Source organism: Vombatus ursinus, unplaced genomic scaffold, assembly GCF_900497805.2.
Source record: "Vombatus ursinus unplaced genomic scaffold, bare-nosed wombat genome assembly UNPS02005659.1, whole genome shotgun sequence".
In the NCBI taxonomy this organism is placed as follows: domain Eukaryota; kingdom Metazoa; phylum Chordata; class Mammalia; order Diprotodontia; family Vombatidae; genus Vombatus; species Vombatus ursinus.
In genome coordinates, this window is record NW_020945437.1 from 21,803,353 (window position 1) to 21,811,483 (window position 8,131).

Below are 8,131 nucleotides of genomic sequence, written 5' to 3' on the forward strand. Positions count from 1 at the left end.
TCTCCTATGTATACTTTCACTGATTTTTGTTTTGCTAATGACTTAGATAAAGGGCTTCTTTGCTATTTTCTGTGTATGTTCTTTGTGGAACTGGTATTTGGTAGAAAGGGAGTCAAGTCTTAGATATAGAGTTTGAGTCCCTCTTTTTTCCTTTGATAAATAGAGATCAGGAGTTTAGATTGAACCTTAAAATTACATCCCCTAGCCTAGACTAATAATATTTAAAGGAGCAGATAGATGTAATTCTAACCTGGTATCCCCTCTTTCAGAGGAATATAGAGAGGTCAGCTTCTAGCCTGAACCTGGTTGGTGGAGGGGAACCCTCTTCCCCTTTCTGCTAGGAATGAAAGTCTCCCTTGGAGAATGGCAGGGGGAGGAGATACTAGAGATGTATCTATTCTGCCTCCCCGGGAGCCACAACACATTGACACCCTTCATAACATTAAAAAGATGAAATCTTTTTTGGCAAGGGGCTACACAGGCAGCAATGTGTTTTCTGGCTTTTGGCCCTCTCATATTGGCTCTCTGCCTCCAACTCCACCACCTGCCCCCTCTGTAACCATGACAGAACAGGCCCCCTTCTTTGCTAAGGACTTCCTGGCTGGCGGTATCACTGCTGCTATCTCCGCGACTTTGATGGCCCCCATCTAAAGAGTCAGACTACCATAGCAAGTGAAGCATGCAAGCAAATAAATTTGCTGCTGATAAGCAGTACAAAGGCATAATGGATAGTATAGTCCAAATTCCAAAGGAACAAATGTCAGGTTACTTAGCAAATGTTATCAGATCTTTCCCCACCCAGGCCCTTAATTTGGCCTTTAAAGACAAATATAAGCAGGTGTTTTGGGGAGGAGAGGACAAGTACACACAGTTTGGGAGGTATTTTGCTGGTAATCTTGCCTCTGGTGGTGCAGCTGGAACCTCTTCTCCCTGCTGTCTCTTCCTTAGATTTTGTGAGAACCTGCTTAGCAGCTGATGTTGGGAAATCTGGCACTGAGAGAGAATTCAAAGGCCTGGGAGACTGCGTGGTGAAAATCACCAAGTGTGATGGAATTCTTGGCTAGTATCAAGGTTTCCATGTCTCAGTGGAGGGTATTCTTGTTTATGGAGCAGCCTACTTTGGAATTTATGACACAGCAGAAGGTAGGCTTCCAGATCCCCGAAACACTCATAATGTGATCAGCTGGATGTTCGCACAAACAGTGACTGGCTGTCTCCTATCCTTTTGATGTGGTAAGGCAGCAAATGATGATGCAGCCTGGGCACAAAGGCGCTGTTATCATATATCACTGCTGGAAGAGGATTGCCAAAAATGAGGGTAGCAAAGCTTTCTTCAGGGGTGCCTGGTCTTAGAGGCATAGGTGGAGCTTTCCTGTTTGCCTTGTACAATGAATTTAAGAGAGTAATCTAAGTATATCCTAACTAAAAATGGAAACATTAACTATAGATCACGTAGAATACTTAACCATACCAGCATTTTGGACTGACCTTCAAGAAATTCTTCTTGTCTTTTTATCCAGGCCAGATAGAGAAGCCAGGAAAAGCTCTCAGAAAAAAGAGATTCATTTATTGTGAACCATTATTCACATAATGGAACTGCTGATGATTCAGTATATTGATTCTATTGATTTTGGGGAACATAACAGTGTGGATCCAAGCAGGCAGATAAACTTAGACCATCTAGTTTAAATGCTTTTTTGTAGGACCATAAATTTATATTAACATATTTTTTTTAAAACCATGCCTCCCATTTGTACTTAAGCACTACATATACTGTTTTGCACAGCTGACTATTTGGCAGTTATGATGATCTGCTGTAAAACAATAAATACAAAGAACACTCTAAAAACAATAAAAATAAATGAAATCCTCTCTAGGTAATGAAGGATGGACTATGGAGATTATGGCAGGAATACTTGAGTACAAGACCCTTCCTCTATTTGTCAGCAACAAAATATCCCTGGAAAGACAGACTTGTCTAGTAAGGCAGGCTCCAAGACAAGCATTGTAGCCTCAGGTGGACCACAACAAAACATTATGGTTATTTTCAGGGAAATGTGATCCATACCATAACAGCCAAGGGCCACTGGGGTTTTACACTAGAGCAGGCAATTTAGAAGGTAAATAAAGGCATGCTTATTCCTCTATCCTTCCCATCCCCTTACTTTTGGGCTTATCTTACAATACTCTTTCTCCCAAATAGAAATTTCTCTGTGTCCAGGTGTGTGCTTCCTTCTTCAATGGCTGTCCCCTCAGCACCATCCACATGTGGCCTTCTAGTTCCTCAAGTGTGGCCCTTTGACTGAATCTAAACTTAACAGAACAAATCACCTTCCTAAAGGATTTGTTCTATAAAACTTGGACTCAGTCAAAAGACCTCACCCAAGGACTTAGAAGGCCACATGTAGCCTCGAGGCCGCAGGTTCCCCAACCGTGGCTTAGGGGATCTTAGAAAAAGAACTGGGAGTGAAAGAACTTGGACTACTTGAGCAGCAAGACTGGCTGCTCAGCACTGAGTAGAGGCAGGGCCTCAGACAAGAATTGGAGGAACGCTTACTAGCCATGTAACTTGGGCAAGACCCTTCACCTCTAGTTTCCTTATCTATGGAACAAAGGGAACAGACTAGATATGGGAATGAATGGGGTACCTTCACTGAGCTGGATCAAGGTAATGAAGGAAGAAGAGGTGTGAGAGACAAAAGGCTCAATACCATAGATTTATAATCTAAGGATGGGGCTTTAGAGGCCATCACGTTAACTCCCATCATTGTACAGCTCAGGAGACTGAGGCTGAGGAAGTTATGTGAATTGCTCAAAGTTACCCAGGTAGTAAGCGTAAGAGGATAAACACAGGTCCTTTGCCTCCAGAACCAGCATGCCTTCCACTATACCATTCTGCATCCTTCAGGAAATAACAAAGTCAACCAAACTGGTCCATGATGGTGGTACAGAAAACCTCTCTGGTTTCTGGTTTTTGCCTTCCTTGGAACTGACTGTTTCTACTCTATACATACACCCTTCTTATGCCTAGCATTCCTTCCCTTGTTTGGATTATTTTATCCCTGAAAACTTCCATGAGAGAAACTTCCATTCCCAATGTTGCCTTGTGTTTTGGTGCCCCTCTACCAGTGGCATTAGCAAGACCTTGCCCCTCCCAGATATATGGAGTGATGGACCCAGGAGATCTACCCATGAATGGGAAGGGAGGGAAGTTAAGGGGATGATGAAAGAAAGAGAAGAGGGTAAAAGACTGGATGCACACAGGTGTCACACAGTAGAAGAAACGTGCTCCGCTCTGCTTTTCAAAGTTGTTGAAGGATGGCCCTGAAACTTTAGGGCCTTGGTGCCCTAGTAATGAATCCCTTCTCTGTACTTCCCATTCTATTTTAGAAATGTTAGCTGCTGCCTAGTATGAGGGGTGGGTACTATTCTTCTCCTTTGTGCTCCTAGCTTTGTGTAGCTACAGGTAAGCCACACAGCTTTTCTTTCTTCTTGTTGTTGGGTCATTTCAGTCCTAACTATTTGAGACCCCATTTGAGGTTTTCTTGGCAAAGATACTGGAGTGGTTTGCCATTTCCTTTTCTAGATCATTTTACAGATGAGGAAACTGAGGCAAACAGGGTGAAGTGACTTGCTCAGGGTCACCCAGCTCCTAAGTGTCTGATGCTGGATTTGTACTCAGGAAGATGAGTCTCCCTGACTTCAGGCCTGGCACTCTATCCACTGCACCACCTAGCTGTCTTAAGATGCCTTTCCTAAGATATGCCAGATAAAAACCTATTGCTCTCAGCATTGAATGGCTCCCCTAATTCTTCTTTGAAGTCCTGTACATGTCCCCAAACTTTAGCATCAAACTGAAACATGAATCCACTGAAGCACTGGCAACCATGACCAGTGCCAAGGGAGCCATGGCAGTGCCTACCCCTTCCGCTAGGGAAGCTTCAGTTCAGGAGTCAAAGGAGTCAGCCCTGGGAAATGTCTCCCCTTGTCCACTGGGTGATGAGGTAACTGGCTTTCTTCCTGTTCCTCACAGAGGACATTGCGTCCTCCATCTCCGTGCCTTCGCACTGACCACGTCCCATGCCTGGAATACACTGACTGCCTCCCCATCCTACCTCACAGAGTCTTTCTCTTCCATAAGATGCAGTTCAGGCACTGTCTTCTGCTTGGAGCCTCTACTGATCTTCCAATTGCTAGTGCCCTCCCTCTCAAACTACCTTGCATTTAACTACTCTGTTTATTATTATTCCCTTTATGTTCATGCTGTATTTATTTTTATGTGAGTTTATTGAGAGTAGGGGTTGTTTCATTTTTGTATTTTTATCCCTAGTGCCTATACTTAAATGACTGATAGAAGCCTGCCAAAAATGTGGGGAAAGCATGTCTGGTAAATGTTTAACTGGTTCTCTGGGGGTGGGAGGTACTAAGACACACTCTTAAGTTTAATTTGCATCATTTACACTTTCACCATCATAAAGGCATGCCTCTCCCATTTTTTTGGCAGGCTTCTATCAATCAATTGATATAGGCCATGCCTAATCTCAAGACTCAATGACGTTCTCCATTACCCAGCACTTCCAAGTGAATGTAAAAAAAAATGTACATAAAAGATATATGCAAACTAAGTGGAAACTAATCTCAGAGGTAAAGTACTAATGGTATGTGTAGGGGAGAGGGAAAGGACTCTAGTAGAAGCGGGATTGGAGATGAATCTTTGAGGAGGCCAGGAAAGCCAGGACATAGAGGGGAGGAGTGAGACAATTCTGGGCACGGAAGACAATGAGAAGGTGGAGGAGAATGGAAGAGAATAAAATATAAGGAGGCTGGAAAGGCAGCCTGAGAAGGAGCTGTTAAGTTAGTAGAAGAGCCCAGGAGAGGACATCGTAAAAACTTAGAGAGAATATTCAGAAGAGGGTGATCAACACTGTCAAAGGCTGCAGAGAGAAGAGAAACAATGAGGACTGGGAAAAGCGCATCCTATTTGGTGTTGAAGAGATCACTGGTGACTTTGGAGAGAACAGCTTCAGTTGAACGATGAGGCCAGAAGCCAGTTTGCAGAGAGTTTAGAAGAGAATAGGAGCAGAAGAAGCAGAGGTACTGAGTGTAGAAGGTTTTCCCAAAGAGTTTAGCTGAGAAAGAAAGGAGACAGATAAGATCACTGCCAATAGGGATGGGAGGCTCTAGAGAGGCCTTTTTAAGGAGCTGGATACTGGGGTTGGAGTCAGGATCACAGAATCACAACATGCAAGAGCTGAAGGAGACCTAAGCAGCCATCTCTTCCAAGCTGTGCCTGAAAAAACAATCCTCACTACAATACACAATACACCCAACCTGTGTCAGCTAGCTTATGATCACCCTGTTCTAACTTCCCTGGGACTACTGTCAGTAGGAAAAGGTTTAGCCTTTTTTTCTTCACAGAAGAAAGAAGAAATTTTGAGTGGCAAGTCCCCAGTAATTTCTGTCCCCTCCCCCCCCCCAAAAATCTAGTTCTAGTGGCAAGGGGCAAGGGGCAAGGGGTTGAGGTTTGAGAATGTGTACGCACACTCAAAAGCTCCAGATTCACAGGCACATTCTGATATTTTCTCTACATGGAGCCTTCATCCACTCCCTTCTATCTCCTTTAGGACCTTGCTGAATCAGCCATTCCCTCTTTTTCATGCACTTTCAATCTCTCTCATTCTACTAGTTTCTTCCCTTCATCACAGATTCATGATCAAGTCATCTCCAGTCTGGAAAAAAAACCAATCATAAACGCAACAAAAACATTAAAACTCCCTTTCCTTGCCCCTGCTACTCCTTCAAGCTGTCCAACTCCTTTGCTGTCACACTTCTAGAAAGTTTTTTTTAGTAGTATCCCCTGGAACAGAAATGAGAAACTGAACCTCCTTCCCTTATGTGAAGAAGTGGGGGACTATGGGTGGGTGTGGAATATCGCATATAGTGTCAGACACTGTTGATGTACTGGTTGGGTTTTTTAATTGTTCTTTTTCTCTTTCCTTTTTATTCTTTGTCACAAGAGATGTCTTAATAGGTAGGGAAATGAAAAGGGACGTATTTGGAAACAGAGTGATATAAAAATGAATGATTCCAATATTTTTAAAAACCATTGTCTACATGTCCTGCCCCTACTTCCTTAAAGTTTGTTTATTCCTCAGCTACCTGCAATCTTTTCCTACACTACTTTACCAAGAGGCTCTTTCCAAGATCAACAATGACCTAATTGAATTGGATTGGCCCTCCTTAAAGCCTGAGGCTCTTTAGATCTGTTTTACTGTTACAAGAGAAAAGTAAAAGGATCAGGAATTTGAGAGGCAGAATCTTGGGTTCCCAAGAGTCTAATAAACTGACATACATGCCACTTCTGACACTTTCAAGGGCAGGAGGTCTTAACCTGGTGTTAGTGAACTTGTTTTTAAAAAGTTTTGATAACTGTATTTCAATGAATTGGCTTCCTCTATAATCCGGTGTATTTTATTGTGTACATTTAAAGGCATAATTCTGAGATGGGGCCCATAAATTTTATCAGACTGAATGCTAAGGGGATCTGTGACAAAAAAGGATTAAATACTCCTGAACTAGAGGAACTTGCAGTCCCTTTCAACTCTGAAATTCTGAGGTCAGGGCTCAAGTCATTCCCTCTACTCTAGAACTGGTACTATCATCCTCATCCCTCCCCAGGTCCCAACCCTGGCTTACTCCAATTGTCTGCCTCCTTTCTACTCAAAATGCTGAATGGAGCTGGAAGAAATGCAACCATGATAACTCAAACACTCTAATTTCCCAGTTCCTCAATCTACCCAATTCCCATCTACACAGAGGAATGATCAAACCTTAAATCTTGGTATCACCCACAAATGTTCTACATCTATGTTCAAGAACTTGACATTTCCTTTATATGATCATAATCTCTTATCTTTTCATCTTTCCCTAGACCTTACTCATCCTAAATCTATTCCATCTTCATAGGGCCTGACATTCCCTCTGAACTCCAGTAACACCAGGCCATCACCCTTGCCCTGGTTACGCTCTCCTTCCTTCCAATCTTGACTTCTTGGTGAAGTGGCTCAACTCTACATGATGCTTTCAAATTCCTTGTTCTTTAGTCCTACAAACCACAACCCTAGATTACTCCTGCCATCCTGCTTCTTCCCTCCTACTCACTTGTTGCTGAATGGAATGGGAAGAAATCACAAAGCCACACTGACTGGATCCACTACAAATTTACGCTCTTTAACTCAACTGGCCCCTCATGGCGACAAAGCGATCCTCCTCCTCCTCCTGAGTTGATTTCTTCTCCTACCCACCACTGCAGTGATTCTAAATCTTTTCCACTTTCTTCAAGACTCCCAAAGCACTCCTATCCCCTCTGAACCAAGGTCCTTACCTAATACATTACAAAAAAATTCAAAGTTATCCAAAAAGAGTCCCCCTTCTTCTCATCTCACAACCCCTCAACATTATTCCCCACTATTTTCTCCTTACTTCAGCCTTTTATGAAAAGTAGGCCTTTCTCTTCACCAAGACCAATTTTTCCAAATATACCCTTAACCCCTCCCATTTTCTCCAGATTGCCCTCCCCACATCATCCCCACTCTTTCACTTATCTTCGATCTCTTACTCTCTACTGTTTTCTTCATTGTGGCCTATGCCTGTTTCTCTCCTCTTTAAAAATCTTTCCTAAGGATATGAACAGGCAGTTGTCAGATGAAGAAATTAAAGCCATCTATAGTCATATGAAAAAATGCTCCAAATCACTATTGATTAGAGAAATGCAAATCAAAACAACTCTGAGGTACCACATCACACCTATCAGATTGGCCAACATGACAAAACAGGAAAATGATAAATGTTGGAGAAGATGTGGGAAAGTTGGAACACTAATGCACTGTTGGTGGAATTGTGAAATGATCCAACCATTTTGGAGAGCATTGTGGGGGGGGACTATAAAAATGTGCATACCCTTTGACCCAGCAATTACACTTCTGAGGGCTGTATCCCAAAGAGATCATACAAATGGGAAAAGGACCCACATGTACAGAAATATTTATAGCAGTTCTTTCTGTGGTGGCAAAGAATTGGAAGTTGAGAGGATGCCCATCAATTGGGGAATGGCTGAACAAGTTGTGGTATA

The 8,131-nt window shown here is 42.7% G+C and overlaps 1 pseudogene; it reads left to right on the forward strand.

Moving 5' to 3' along the window:
* The first annotated feature begins 561 nt into the window (after nucleotides 1-561).
* LOC114032849 lies at nucleotides 562-1,411 on the forward strand (annotated as a pseudogene).
* The last annotated feature ends 6,720 nt before the right edge of the window (nucleotides 1,412-8,131 follow it).